This window comes from Phacochoerus africanus, chromosome 6 (assembly GCF_016906955.1).
Source record: "Phacochoerus africanus isolate WHEZ1 chromosome 6, ROS_Pafr_v1, whole genome shotgun sequence".
In the NCBI taxonomy this organism is placed as follows: Eukaryota; Metazoa; Chordata; class Mammalia; order Artiodactyla; family Suidae; genus Phacochoerus; species Phacochoerus africanus.
In genome coordinates, this window is record NC_062549.1 from 85,461,531 (window position 1) to 85,477,761 (window position 16,231).

The 16,231-nt window shown below is 45.6% G+C and overlaps 1 long non-coding RNA gene across 1 annotated transcript; it reads left to right on the forward strand.

Moving 5' to 3' along the window:
- Positions 1-663, forward strand: LOC125128836 (uncharacterized). Its single transcript, XR_007135335.1, has 3 exons — positions 1-235; positions 318-378; positions 465-663. It is a non-coding gene; the product is annotated as an uncharacterized LOC125128836 (long non-coding RNA).
- The last annotated feature ends 15,568 nt before the right edge of the window (positions 664-16,231 follow it).

The following is a 16,231-nucleotide window of genomic DNA, read 5'->3' on the forward strand; positions in this document are numbered from 1 at the left end:
CCCGCTCAGGAGATTGGACCCTTACAGAGTACAGGCCAGAGGAAATCACTCCAATTGCTGTGTTCCCCAGGGATGCCTTTGTTTTTAGGCTTCATCCACTTTACACATTTCTGCAGCATTCATTATTCAGAGGAATCCGAGGGGAAGCCTGGAAATTGCATACTGTTTGGGAGAGATAGGATCACATTGTCAGCTTATGACAAATCTATCTACCATTGCCCACGGCTAGTCTTGTGTGAGTAGTCATTACGCCTGAAACTCACATTGTGACTTTGCCTGAGCCCATGGATGTGGGAGAACGTGGCCTCTCTTTGCAGGTTTCAACATGGGAGAGAAAACTGTGGTGTAGCATGAGCGTTGACATGAGAAGACTCCTCAGTGAGTGACTTTGGGGAAACACCTTATTTTCTAGGGCGTTTGTTTCCTTTTTGATAAAATAAGGGTGACAAATATTGCTTTTCCAGGGTATAAAGACTGCATGTGATTTAATAGAACACAGTATCTACAGTTTACTACCCACATTGTATCAAGCATGTGATCCTCCCAGCAACCCAGAGAGTCATGTGGCATGACCCCCATCATACAGATGAAGACGCAGAAATCTAGAAGGTGCCATTTGCCCAAGGTCACAGAGGTGGTGAGCAATGGAGGCAGGATTTTGTTCAGAAAGTTTTACTTCTGAGCGCAAGCCCTGAATTACTAAGCTATTACCACCACATCATGTATAAAGACCTCAAAATGTTCATGATTGTTTTTACAGGATCCATGGAATAAATTGTTCCCTCCTAGCACTGAGGGGTACCTTTACTTGAGACAAGGTCAAAACCACTGTTGTCATATGATCTATTTAGGTTTGGGGCTTCCTTGTTTTTCAGAAGACCTATGACACTCTTCAGCTTTAAATTCTTACACTAAATTTTGTGATTGTCTTATATACTTTTTTTTTTTTTTGAGGTAAAGAAGCTAAAAAAAAAAAAAAAACTTGGCTAAGCTTACTCAAAAAAAAAAAAAAAAGAATAACAAAGCCAGCTCAACTCCCTCTATAGCCATTCCTATAAGAAGGAATTCCTTTGAAGATACTCTGGAACATTCTGGATCCCTTGATCAAACAAGGCATGCCCCTCCTTTGTGGGTGTCCTTAGATTAATCTAAGGGTCAAAAGCTTCTGCTAGTGCAAAGCCACTCTAATGAAAATCTCTCCATAATCACGTGTGGCCACCCTACCCCTGGCCTATTCTTTAGAGCAATATTTGAAACTGAAATTCTCTTTGGTGTACTCTGAATCTCTACCTCCCAAAGGTTCATGGGAAGTCCGGAGGAGGACTGAAGGACACTGGGCCCTCCCTCTGCTTCAGCAAACTTTGTCGACACACTTTCAAGAAAACATGTCATGCGGGAGGTAAAAACTTTGAGCACAGGTGCTGCAGGCTGATGTTAGAGGTGATAGGGATGGAGTAGGATAGTTAGACAGGTATTTGCAGAAGTCCCAATAAGGGACTACAGATAGAGAGGGAAACCTAGGAAAATTTGGGAGATCACTGAGGTTAATAATTGCTCAAGAGGGCCATCAGAACAAGGTTGGCTTGCTTGGCTGTTGGACATGTGAGATATGCCTCAGAGCATTGGGTCGGGGATGGGGTGACGCCTGCATTCAGGTTCAGACCAAGGGCAGGAGTTTAAGGATGACTCTTCTGCTGATTTGAATAAGTACCATGACAGTCTTAGTTTGACCTTATAGGGTCAAATACTCTCTTACCAGATACCAAGGAGGAGCTACTACTAGAAGAAAGAGGTAGAGGAGGTCTTTTCCTACCCCCACTTCCTTTGGATGATAAACTGTAGCCCACCAGATCCTCGAGGCAGAGCTTCCATGCCTGCCCACTTGCATTTTTCACAAGTGTCCTATCTTAAATCTATTTCTTGCCTATCACTTTGTTTTCTGTGCTGAGGCACAAAGAAACTGAACCTCAGTAAGTCTAGGCACCAAGTGAATGATCTTAATTTAAAAACCTGTGGATTCAAGTCCCAACTTGGGTTTTGGCTGGGTTTGAGTCCCAGCCGTGGGTTCAATTTCCAATTTGGATTTAGGCTGAGTTTGAGTTCTGGCATGTGGGTTCAAGTCCCAACCTGGGTTCTGGCTAGGTTCAAATCAAAAGTGCTATCAGTTTCAGAGGTGGTCAACTTGGTATTTCATTTGGACATTGAAAAGCATAGCATTAATCCTAAGGGAGGCAGGTGAGATTGACTCAGTCTCAAAGTTTTCCTAGTGTTTTGTTTGTTTGTTTACAGCCACACCTGTGGCATATGAAAGTTCCCAGGCTAGGGGTCAAATTGGAGCTGCAGCTGCCAGCCTGCACCACAGCCACAGCAATACCACTTCCAAGCTGCATCTGCAATCTATGCAGCAGCTTGCATCAATGCCAGATTCTTAACCCACTGAGCAAGGCTAGGGATCGAACCTGCATCTTCATGGAGACAGTGTCCGGTTCTTAACCTGCTAAACCACAAGGGGAACTCCCTTCCCAGTGTTTTCAAAGGCCTGTACATTCTTTTGGGAAGGGTTGGCTGTCAGAGCTAAATGGAATGATATTAGGTATCTCACCATGCTATTTCTGAAAGGACAGATGGAAAAGAGCAGGGAGAACCAGGGAGCTTGTAGCAGGAAAGCCTTCTGTACCATGTGTGAGCCTTGAAAGGAACATAGGTACTTCCCATTGGAGCTCATGGACGCACTCCCCCGTGCAGGGTCTTCCTAGCACTTCACTTCCAGGACGGACTGAAAAAAATTACCTTTAAGTCCTGACCCTAGTCGTAATGATACCAAGTCAGAGGAAAGGAGGTGGTTGAGCCATGGGTTAACTTTGGGATAAATGCTTTCATTTCCATCACCAGGCATGCTCTCCAGCTGAGCCCTTTTCCACCAGAGCCCCCTCGAGAGTAGACGTGGGCAAGGCGTGCACCTCCCTTGTGAGTGTCCTTAGATTAATCTCCGTGTCAGCGGCAGGGTCCCTAGTCTGTCAGGGGGCTTAAGTAGCCTCCGCTTTGTGGATCTTGCTACCTGCTTCCTGCAGAGCTTGCTTGAAGTGCCTCACCATGACCCAAACTGCAGAGGGTGAAAGATCCGAAAAATGCCTCTGAGAAAATCCTTGTCCACACATCCTGCTGCTGAGTCATTGGGCCACTGTTTTCCCAGGTTAGACCTGACACACCTCTTTGCAGAAATGGTCCATGCTGGCTTCTTTCTGAGAGAGATTTTTTCCTGTTGCCCTAGTAACAGAATTATTAAACCACGTTCCAGCCTCGGGAGTATTTGTGCCTGGTGAGGTAATGTCTGTCGCATCCAGGCTTTCTTTTCATTCCCACTCCCACCCCCTCGCTTCAGACCCTGTGTACCTCACACCTAGTGTACTCTTTTCCTCCTGGCCTCAGTGCCTTCTGCCCACCCTCCCTGCTGGGGCTGCTTCCGGCCTGGCAACACTTTTTCTCAAGCTCAGAGGCTCAGTGTTGGCCAATTTCCCCATCAGTCTGGCAATCGGAGCTCCCCTCGGTGGCACACACCTAAAGCCCGCAGTACTGCCTGGGCTGTAGCTGAGCAGATCATGGCCGTAGGGCAGTGACAAGACATAGATCCACCAGGGAAGTTCCCACTGTGGCTCAGCGGTAATGAGCCTGAGTAGTATCCATGAGGATGCGGGTTCAATCCCTGGCCTCATTCAATGGGTTAAGGATCTGGCTTTGCGGTGAGCTGTGGTATACACTGGCAGTGGTTCCGAGAGTTGCTGGGGCTTGGTGCCCAGTTGCTGTGGCTGTGGTGTACACTGGCAGCTGCAGCTCTGACTCCACCCCTATCTTGGGAACTTTCATATGCCATATCTGTGGCCCTAAAAAGCAAAAAAGAAAGAGAGAAAGAAAGAAATAGATCCAAAAGGAACTAAAAAAGGAGGATTCATAATGCTTATCTAGTGACTGGTTTGTTGGGAGGCAATACAATGTAATGTTTAAGCATATGGGTTTGGGAGTTAGACTATGAACTTTTTCAAGGTCATACAGCTAGCTAGTATGACCTTGGACAAGTTTCTTAACCTCTCGAAGTCTTAATGTCCTCAAATGCAAAATGGAGATAATACTAGTACCTTCTTCAGAAAGGTTTCTCTGCCTAATTAAAGAACTTGTAAAGTGCCCAGCTTAGCATCACAGAAATATGAACATATTCATTGAACAGAGAAATACACCAAAAGTTGTGATGACGAAGACGGCATAGAAAGGGGGGAGGGGGGGGTGGCATGAAAAATGGAATAGAGAATGGCTCCTGATTTGGGGTAGTGGGTGGAAATCATGCAAGCAGGGAATCCACATGCAGAAGGAAGAGGTGTGTGAGAATACACCATGCTTTCGTTTTTGGGCTTGTTGAGTTTGAATTGTCCTAACTCACTTTCGTTGATTCTGAGTGCCAGGTACCATGCCAAGCATACTGGATTCATTATCTCATGTAATTCTCACAACAAGACCTTGAGATAAGTACTGTTAATACATGGCAAGTTTAAGTAATGTGTCGGCAGTTATGAGGCAGCAGAGCTGGGATTTGAACCCAGGTCTCTGTTGTCTCCCTTTTACCACTATACACACTGATTCCTAAATACCTTCACTGTAGTTTTGAAGTCAGTCCTTTTAAATTTATTATTTATGTATTTACTTGTGCTTTTAGTGTTTAGATGGTCTTTGGGGAAATGATCTGAATAGCTTTCTGTCTAGACAGTGCTCTGCCCCCTCGTCTGGGTTCCCTGTGTGTAAATTTGGCCTCTGGCTTGAGGACTTCTTTTATGATGCATGGTCTCTTGAGCTAACCTCAGACTCACTGGCTCAGGGTGCAGCTCTCACCTTGATCTTATTGCCTCATTTCCACCCTCTCCCTGCACCACCCCCAAAACCAGGGTCCTTGGTCTTGAAGTGAATTAGCCTCTCTGAGCCTCAGCTTCCTTCTCTGAACCCTTACGTAGTTATAGAACCACAGTAAGCATCAAATGAGATAGATAGATGTTCCCCTTAGCGTTCCCAATGTCTGGGCCGGAGCTGGGCAAATAGCTGGTGCTGATTCCTGAATGAATAGATGACCATCTGATTGCACATACTAGGGTATATGATGCAGGGTCCACCCCTTTTGTTCTAGTCTATTGAGATTGCTTCCTTTTCCACTGGTCCTGCTGTTCTGGGGATGTCATATTGCTTTGGGGATGACTTCTTTTGGAAGTCAGCAAACCACAATGGTAGGATTGGGTTTTCACACTGGTGTTGGGTGTTGGGTGTATGCCCATCTGTGTGGTGGGGGAGGAGGAGGGCGATGGGAGGGAGCAGGTGTGGAGGGACGAGCAGGTGTAGGCTGGATCATATTTCCTCCACAGACTTTCTTTGTAATGGGGAAAGATGCTTTAAGAACCCAAAGGACATGAATTTACCTGTCACAAATGCAATCCAGGTGCTATGGGTAAAGCCTAAAAGCCAATGCAATGATTTAGGAGGTGGGGCCTTTGAAAGGAGATTAGATTGTGTGGGATGGAGCCCTCATGAGTGGAATTAATACCTTATAAAAGAGGACCTTTTTACCATGTGAGGATACAAGAAGCTTGAAATCTGGAAGAGGGACCTCACTCAACCTTGATCTCTGACTTCCAGCCTTGGGAACTGTGAGCAGTAAATTTCTGGTGTTATAAGACACCCAGTCTGTGGCATATTTTAAAGCAGCCTGAACAGATCAAGACACTGGGGTACAATGAGTTGGTTTTTAACAGGAGTTTTCTGTTCTTTTAATAACAATACTTCAATATGGCAAATTTGAAATATTTTTCCCCCTAACATTCCAGGTCCTTTCACTTTCAATAACCTGCATATAGATTTCAATGCTATTTAATTAAGCCCTAAATCTATAAAAATGCACATTTAATACTCAGAGTAAACCCTTGACTTGTTCCCCCGAAGATAAACAGGTGAGATATCTTTCTGAGCTCAGAGTTCTGAGAAAATTAAGATTAGTTGCCATAGAGAGACAGAAACACATTAAAATGTATCATACTTTTTGTGTTTAGGAAATTCATTTAATTAAATATTCAGGGCCATCGAATCTACCCAGACCCAGATACCTATTAATCTGTTGGCCACACAGGCTCCAGTGGGATCATTCTTTGTCAGGAAACATTTTTAATTGCTCCATATCTCTGCTCAGAAACTTTTAACAGCCCACCATTGTCCCGTGGACAGAGAACAATCAATCTTCCTAACACGGATTCTAGGCCTTTTAGGATCTGACCCAACCTTCCTTCCCAAGCTCGTTTGTTACCACTTAGCCACTTAGAAGCTTGCTGGCACCTGCTGGCACTCAAATGTTCCAGTCTCTTTACATTATTTACGCTCTGAATTCTCTTTCTTCTATCTCATCGGCTTTATTAAGTCCCTGCTCACCCTTCAAGGCCCAGTTCAAATTCCTCCTCCGGTTTAAATGCTAAGCCTCTCTGGATTCCTCTAGGCAGAATTACCCTAGGTTCTTTTGCATTTTGGACTTTTGGTTCTTTTGGACATTTTCATTATAATTACCATAACTGTACATTTTCCCCACTAGTGAGCTCTTTGGGGTCCAGGGTCTATTCATTATGTAAATATTTGTGTCCTTGTATAATGCTGAGCTCATAGTAGGTCCCAAGTCACTCTTGTTGAAGGAAATTAAGTTAATGGCAGTATACTGCCTCTTAATAGTATGCGTTGTGATGATTTTTGAGGTAAACAAACTATCTAACCTTGATCTTCTCTGTGGTGCTACGTAATGCCCTGCTGAAGGAAGATTGTCTTTGCCTATCTGGCAGCTGTAGCATGAAGCTAAAACTAGGGTTCACTGATACCCCTTTGGTTAACGAGTAGAAAGGTCAAAGTTAGAGGCCACCAAAGATGCCAGTGACATCTTTTTATTTTTTTAATGGCCATCCCTGTGGCATATGGGAGTTCCCAGGCCAGGGGTCAAATCAGAGCTGCAGCTGGGGACTAGAGCACAGCCATGGCAATGCCAGATCCAAGCTGCTACTGCAACATATACTACAGCTTGCAGCAATGCCAGTTCCTTAACCCACTGAGCAAAGCCAGGGATCCAACAAGGGGACTTGTTGGTAAGTCCTTAACTGAGCCACAAGGGGAACTCACAATAGCATCTTATAAATGTTCTAAATACTCAATGATGACAGGTCATACAACTTGATGGTTAAAACATGGAATTTGGAGTCAGGCAGAGTCAGCTCTGTGACTGGCAGTTCACTGAACTCCTCTTTAGTTTTATTATCTGTACAGTTGGCAATGTCTGTATAATAATCATATTTTATACCTATAATATAGGTATATTGTGGCAATGCTGGATCCTTAACCTACTGAGCAAGGCCAGGGATTGAACCCTCATCCTAATGGATATTAGTTGGGTTCATTACTGTGGAGCCAAACAGGAACTCCCTACCTCAGGTTCTTAACCCACTGAGCCACAATGGGAACTCCCCAGATAGGAAAATCTTGATAATGACCTTTCTTGGGAGCATCACGTGAAGGCTACATCTGAAGCTGCCTTTGGAGTCTCCCTATCAGACCTATAACCCCAGAAGCTTATCCCTCATTTTGACTGTGAGTGTGTGTGTATAATCTCTGACAGATAAATCCATTACACATGGAATCCCATGTCTTTGGTGTTTTCTTAAGCATTCCTCTGTGAGATCAGGAGTCACCACAGAGGAGAGTGGTTTTGTTTAATGTCCTCTGCTTTTGCAATACTTTGCTTTCTTTTTCTTTTTGCTTTTTAGGACTGCAACTACGGCATAAGTTCCCAGGCTAGGGGTTGAATTAGAGCTGTAGCTGCTGGCCTACGCTACAGCCACAGCAATGCCAGATCTGAGCCGTGTCTTCGACCTACACCACAGCTTATCACAACGCCAGATCCTTAACCCACTGAGCGAGGCCAGGGATCGAATCTGCGTCCTCATGGATACTAGTCAGATTCATTTCTGCTGAGCCACAATGGGACACTCTTTTTTTGAAGAGGAGAGAGGTTTCTGCAGCCGACTTAAAGTATACCTGATTCTGGAGCATGGGAAGGTAATATTGTATATGCTGAGGTCTGTGAGGAAGCCTGAGGTCTGAGGAAATTACTAATATGTCTTTATAGATCCCAACTGTGCTCAGGAACCAGTCCCAAGCCCTGGTAAAGCCGATGACAGGCCAGTGTCCTTCAGAGCTTCCTGAAGCTGCTCTGATCTGGAGCAGTTGATCTGTGACTCTGACCTCCTCCCTCCCCTTCCTTCAGTTCCCCTGAAAACCAAGTGTGGGGCTAGGGAAGGGGTGGGGGCAGGCTAATTGAGATGGACTCTGATGGCGATCTGCCTGGAAAGAGCCAGCCTAATTGGGAATGTGAGGAACTGGATTTAGTCCCAGTGCTTCCATTAACTCACTGTACAACCTTGGGTAAGTGCCTCACCCTAGGCTTCTGTTTGGTCCTCTGAGGAACACAAGATCTGTGTCTCTGGGTCTCAGGTTCTGTGGCCCAGGCCAGAGATGAGCCATGGGGCAGGATACCACCCCTTCTCCTCCTCCTGAAAGGCATGTCCCAGCTGTCCTTCCCAAACGGTGTTGTCCAAGCTAACGGTGCATGATTCTGAGACTGGTGCAACCTGGCATTGGCAGCCTGGAGGTCTGGAACTGCCAGGAGTCACTGGAAGAGAAGGGGAGATGTAACTTGGACACAGTGGAGCTCTGAGCCTCCCCAGGGTTGGGGGACGGGGGGAAGAAATGTCTACCTGTAGAGGAGCCACCATCCCTGGAGCCTGTCAGAATAGTGTACTTATGTGAAATCAAAACTCTGGGAGTTCCTGTCATGGTGCAGCAGAAACGAATCTGACTAGGAACCATGAGGTTGCGGGTTCGATCCCTGGCCTACCTCAGTGGGTTAAGGATTGGTGTTGCCATGAGCTGTGGTGTAGGCCGGCAGCTGTGACTCCCATTGGACCCCTAGCCTAGGAAGCTCCATATGCTGTGGATGCAGCCCTAAGAAGCAAAAATGAATGAATAAATAAATAGATAAATAAAGACTCTGGTCTTTGGTTTTGGTGGTAAGGAACCTTCCCCGGCAAAACAAAACTAAACCAAAACAGAGTGTAGAGGGTGTGGTGGTCTCCACTTGAAGAAATCAAAGTGGACTAGAGGTGTCCTCGGACCCTGGTAGAGCAACAGGGGAGGCTGAGGAGTCTTATCAATAAGGCAAAATGTGTCCCATTAGGACAATATGGGAGTTCCTGTTGTGGCACAGCGGGAACAAATCCGACTAGGAACCATGAGGTTTCAGGTTCGATCCCTGGCCTCACTCAGTGGGTTAAGGATCCGGTGTTGCCGTGAGCTGTGGTGTAGGTTGCAGACGCAGCTCAGATCTGGCATTGCTGTGGTTGTGGCTCCGGTGTAGGCCAGCAGCTATAGCTCCGATTTGATCCCTAGCCTGGGAACCTCCCTATGCCGCAAGTGTGGCCCTAAAAAGCAAAAACAAAACAAAACAAAACAAAACAATATGTGACCAGACAGAAGGGGATTTTTAAAATTAATTAATTAATTAATTTTTATTGAGTTGAAAACATAGCTCATGCCCATGGGAAATAAATCAAGGGGTTCAAATAAGTATCATTGACAAATACATTTCCCTCCTACTCTCGCTCTTTGATCTTCATTCACAGAGGCAATCATCTTTTCCAGTTTGTATATCCTTCCAGAAGTATTCAAGATGTCCTCTTCACTTGGCTTTTTTGTGTTTTTTGTTTTGTTTTGTTTTCTTTTTGTTTTATAGGGTCACACCTGCAGCACATGGAAGTACCCAGGCTAGGGGTCAAATCAGAGCTGCAGCTGCCGGCCTACACCACAGCCACAGCAGCACAGGATCCAAGCTGCTTCTGCGAACGACACTACAGCTTAAGGCAATGCCAGATCCTTAACCCACTGAGCGAGGCCAGGGATGGAACCTGCATCCTCACAGAGACACCATCGGATCCTTAACCCCTGAGCCACATCGGGAACTCTTTCACTTGGCTTTCTTCCCATAACATATATGTTAGAGATTGTCCTCTCCCAGCACATACGTTCATTAATCATTTGGATATACATTTGAGTAGGAGGTGCTGACTGGTCCAGGGGAATATAGAAGTAGAAGAGCAAGACAAGATCTCAGTCCTCCTTCCCATTCTAGTGACTAATACCAGAAGATGTACATGTAAATGGTAAATATGTAATATAATGTCTGAGAGTGATAAGGGCTGTGATAGAAAAGAAAACAGTATAAGGTTAGAAGTGACTGGGGGCTCTTTTAGATAAGATGGCCGGGGAAGGCCAGCCTAGGGAGATGACGTGAAAGAGAGGTGTGACCCAGGCCAAGGGTGGGGGCATGAGCTTGCCAGGTGGAGGGAACAACACAAGGACCTCAGGATGGGGATGATGGGGATGTGCCTGGCATGTTGGAGGAGCAGGAGGGGGCCGCTGTGGAGGGGGCTGATGAGAAGAGGGTATGAGGGCAGGGGAAGTCGCAGAGGTAGACAGGGGACACAGTCCACAAGGCCCTAAGTGATACATGAACCCAGTGAATGGTTTGGGCAGGAGATTATGGCTGCTATGTTTCCTTCCACCTGCTACGTGGTGAACAGACTCTCAGGTGCAGGAATGGAATTGATGGAGACCAGGTCAGGGCTAGGGTGATAACAGTGTTTTATATTTTATATATATATATATGTTTTTATATATTATATATATATATAATTTTTTTTTCTTTCAGGGCCACACCTGTGACATATGGAAGTTGCTGGTGTTGAATCATAGCTGCACCTGCACAGCCACAACAATTTGGGATCTGAGACGTACCTGTGACCTGTGTTACAGCTTGTGGCAACATTGGATCCTTAACCCACTGAGGGAAGACAGGGATTGAACCCACATCCTCACGGACACTATATCAGGGTTCTTAACCTGCTGAGCCACAGTAGGAACTCCTTGGTTTATATTTTGTGAGTAGAAACTACAGAATATGGGGTGTGAGAGAAAACAATCAAAGTGACCTGAGTGAATGGGTGAATGTTCCCCAGTTACTGAAGTGGGGGCCATGGGGTGGGAAGGGTCAGCAGGGTGAGGATTGCCACATTCTGGCTTAGGTGTGTTATCCTCAGGATGGCTGTTTCATGTCCCTGTAGGATGTATGAGTCTGGAGGGCCTGGCTTGGGTTAGAGCTGGAGATGGAAATTTGAGTGTCATCAGATATTTTAAACTCTGGGCCCAGATGGCCACCAGGGATGGAATGCAGAGAGAAGATAGAGAAAACTGGGACTGATTCCTGGGTTGCTCTAACATTTACAGCTTGGAAGAGGGAGGGCCGACAACAGAGACAGAGGTGGGAGAACCAGGGAGGAAGGAGAAAAACCTAAGAATGTAGCCTCCAGGAAGCCCAGTGTAGAAAGCACTGGATAACCCACCTCCCCTGAAATCTTTTTTTAAAAATTTTATTGAAATATACTTGATTTTACAATGTTGTGTTAATTTCTGCTGTACAGCAAAATGATTCTGTGATACATACATACATGCATTGTTTTTCATATTCTTTTCCATTATGGTTTTCACAAGATATTGAATATAGTTTGCTGTGCTACGTAGACGAACTTTGTTGTCGATCCATTCTATATGGAAATGTTTGCCTCTGCTAAACCAAAACTCCTAGTCCATCCCTCCCCCAATTCCGCCCCCCCCCCCCGACCTTGGCAACCAAGTCTATTCTCTGTATCTGTGAGCCTGTTTTGTAGATAGGCTCATTTGTGTTGTATTTTAGATTCTGTGTATAAATGACATCACATGGTATTTGTCTTCCTCTGTCTGAGTTACTCCACTTGGCCCAATTCTTTTTTTTTTGTCTTTTTAGGGCCAAACCCATGGCATGTGGAGGTTCCTAGGCTAGGGGTTGAATCGGAGCTGTAGCTGCTGGCCTAAGTCACAGCTGCAACAACTCCAGATCCAAGCCGCATCTATGATCTACACCACAGCTCATGGCAATGCCGGATCCTTAACCCACTGAGCGAGGCCAGGGATTGAACCTACATCCTCATGGATACTAGTCAGATTCAATTCCACTTATCCATTACCAGAATTCCTGGCCCAATTCTTTTTCATGTCTGCTTTGCATTCCGTTGGATGGCTGTGCCGCTGTAGCTTTTTGTTTAACTAGTCCTCCATCCTTTGGTGTTTGGATTGTTACTAGTCTTGCTGGTACATGGTTGACTTTTTCAGTAGTTCTGGGTAAGGCACTCACAGGGAACTGTGTAAAGACCCCTGTTTTCCCCTTGTAGTCCAATGAGTAGGCCCGGCTTGCTGAGAGCACCATTAACACATATATAAATAAATACTGAAGGAGTCAGAAGTTAAGAACAGGAAAGCCCTTTAGAAACCACAATTCCCAGCCACTCCTATGAGCAAGAAAGCAAACTTGTCTAAAGTCATCTGGCACCTTGGCCACAGCCAGTGGTAGAAGACAATCCCTTGACTTCAAGCCCACTCTTGGCAGAATTCCATGTGGCACACCAAGGCATTTCCAATGATCGGCTCTCTCAGAATTGTTGAGCTGCGGGATGTGGATGTATCTTGATTGAAGGGAGTGAGGTGTAGATGAATGAACAAAGATTTGGGGCCAAATGGGATTCCTGGAGTAAATCCTGACTCCAGTTCTTACTAGATGTGCAGCAATGTACTTGACTCTGAAGCTGTTTGTTGTAGCCTGGTGATGATGTTACCTATCACCATGCGATGCTGGAAACTCCTGCCCCAGCCCTGCGGGTAGCAGACTGTAAATGTGAACTCCCTCACCCCCACCCCAGTTCTTTCTCTTCCTCCTAATGCATTTGTTTCCATAGAGAAATTGGAGACTTCCTCATAAATCCTGAAGGAAGCAAAAACCTCAGAAATGGAGCCAAAGGCAGTGCTCTGTGCGTATGTGTGTGCTTTAAAGCTTTGTCTTGTTCTGCAAATAACATCCCAACACAAATGCCTCTAAGCAAACCATGAATATATTAGAATTATCACTTTCAAAATGTGTGGGGATAAGCATAAAGAGATTAAGGAAAACAGAAATCCCTTGATAATCCTCATTTTAAAACATTTCCCCACTCCCGCCCCGGAATTCCCACTGTGGCTCAGTGGTTAACGAAACCAACTAGCATACATGAGGACTTGGGTTTGATCTCTTGCCTTGGTCAGTGAGTTAAGGACCGGGTGTTGCCATGAGCTGTGGTGTAGGTCACAGACAAGGCTCAGATTCCAAGTAGCTGTGGCTGTGGCTGGCAGATACATCTCTGATTTGACCCCTGGCCTGGGAACCTCTGAATGCCATGCGTGCAGCCCTAAAAGACCAAAAAAAGGACAAATAAATAAATAAATAAATAACCCCCCCCATTTTTCTAAGTAGAACACCTTTCCCCCCTTGACTATTATGCTTTTTGTCAAAACATGAAAAATATGGAAAGGATAAGGAAGAAAAGAGAATTCCATAACCACTGTTAACAGTTTGGCACATTTCCAGTGGTTTTTCTGTGTAGATACTGACATGTGCTCCCCAGCTCTTCCTTTACGAGAGGCCTGGCTTCCAGCTGTGACCTCCTTTGGGACTGGCCTCAGCATTTGTGCCAATGTCCCTGTGTTCCAGAGGTGGCCCCAAATGTGGCTATGTAAGGTTGTGCCACAACAGCCTGACCATTTCTCAATTTCCCTCCTAATGTTGTTCACTTTTTATTTGGCTTTGTATGATGCACAATTAATTTTTTTCTTTTGCCATCTTTTCCGGGGTTTCTTTATGCCTGAAGGATCTTTCTTCATCCAGAGATCAGGCAAATGCATTTTCTCCTTTTAGAAGTTTTACTTTTTATGTTTAATTCTTTAATCTATCTGAGAGCTTATTTTATGATGTCAAGTAAGGGTCCAGATGGTATTGTTCCCAAGTAGTTTTCTGAGTGCCATTTATTGCTTGACAAAGGCAAATTACTTAACTTCTTTTAACCTCCATTTCCTTATTAAGAGAGGATAATGTAGAGAGTTCCCATTGTGGCTCAGTGGGTTAAGGACCTGATGTTTTCTCTGTGAGTATGTGGGTTTGATCCCTGGCCTCACTTAGTTGATTAAGAATCTGGCATTGGAGTTCGTCATGGCGCAGTGGTTAACGAATCCGACTAGGAACCATGAGGTTGTGGGTTTGGTCCCTGCCCTTGCTCAGTGGGTTAAGGATCTGGCGTTACTGTGAGCTGTGGTGTAGGTTGCAGACGCGGCTCGGATCCCGCCTTGCTGTGGCTCTGGCGTAGGCCGGTGGCTACAGCTCCGATTGGACCCCTAGCCTGGGAACCTCCATATGCCGTGGGAGCAGCCCAGGAAATAGCAAAAAGACAAAAAAAAAAAAAAGAGAATCTGGCATTGCCCCAAGCCGTAGCTTAGTCTACAGCCTCAGTTCCGATTTGATCCCTGCACAGGGAACTTGCATATACCACAGGTGTGACTGCAAAAAAAAAAAAAAAAAATTTTTTTTAAAAAGTAAATCCTTGAGTTCCCGTCCTGGCTCAGTGGAAACAAATTTGGCTATTATCCATGAGGATGCAGGTTTGATCCCTGGCCTTGCTCAGTGGGTTAAGAACCCAGGGTTGCCATGAGCTGTGGCGTAGGCCAGCAGCTGCAGCTCAGATTCAACCCCTAGCCTGGGAACCTCCATATGCCACAAGTGTGGCCCTAAAAACAGACCAAAAAAAAAAAAAGTAAATCCTACCTCAAAGGGTTAAAAAACTGTGATCATGGATATGAAAGCTTTCTATAAATGCTATAAAAATATGGTTTTCCCAGTTGTTATCCTGCAAGAAAATAACATGGGAATGAATGCTTGTTTGGTGTAGTCTTGTTCCAGTTCACTTAGAAAAGAACTCCACACAGGGAGCTAACGTCATGGCTCAGTGTCTAACAAACCCAATTAATATACGTAAGGATTAAGGTTCCATCCCTGGCCTTGCTCAGTGGGTTAAGGATCCAGCGTTGCCATGAGCTGTGGTGTAGGTTGCAGATGAGGCTTGGATCCTGAGTTGCTGTGGCTGCAGCGTAGGCTGGCAGCTGCAGCTCTGATTTGACCCTTAGCTTGGGAACCTCCATATGCCATGGGTGCCGGTCTTAAAAAAAAAAAAAAAGAAAACAACCCTACGCAGGGTTGGGATCCCTAGATCCCAACAAACCCAGGACCACAGAAAAGTTTAGATTTCAGAGAGACAGCAGTGAGTGACGGCTTGAAGCAAGGTCAGGTTCCCTGCTCAGGAATTGAACCTGAGCATCCTGGGTGAAAATTGGAGTCCTAGCCGTTAGACCAGCTAGAGGCTAAAAGCAAAATTGCCCTGCTTCTTGCCCCCGTTTACAGTAGGAATGTTTCAAGCAGGCAAAGGCTGTGAAAACAGGTACAAAATTTTTTGTTAGAGACACAGTGTAACACGTGAGAGAGCACACAGGGAAGCAGTTTTTTTTTAAATTTTTTTCTTTTTTTTGGTCTTTTCTGGGGCTGCACCTGCAGCATATGGAGGTTCACAGCACATGGAGGTTCCCAGGCTAGGGGTCCAATCAGAACTTCAGCTGCCGGCCTAGCCACAGCCACAGCAACTCCGGATCTGAGCTGTTTATGCAAACTACACCATAGCTCATGGCGACGCTGGATCCTTAACCCACTGAGCGAGGCCAGGGATTGAACCCGAAACCTCATGGTTCCTAGTTGGATTCACTTCCGCTGCACTAGGATGGAAACTCCAGGGAAGCAGTTTAGAAGTGAAGCCTCACACTCAGGAGTGTGGACACCCCTGCTAGTGGGAAGTGTGCCAAAGGGGTGATTTAAGTCACTTATATAAGGGCAAGTGATTTAAGTCACTTATATAAGGGTCTTTGTTTCCCTTTGGCCAATTACTTTATTTCTCGCACCTGATTGAACTCGGAGCCCTCCCCAATATGCGCACCCATCTTTTAGCCAAGATGGATTCCAGGGCAAGGGCCTCTGGGAAGGTTACCAGGACGTATCATGGCCTGGTGCCCCCTCCCTTTCTGACCCTGAGGGGTCTTTCTGTGCATGTGGAGTTGGGGTTTCCCGGACCCCAAGGATGGGAAATATGTGACCTCTTGATCTTAGCCCCTTTCTGCCCCA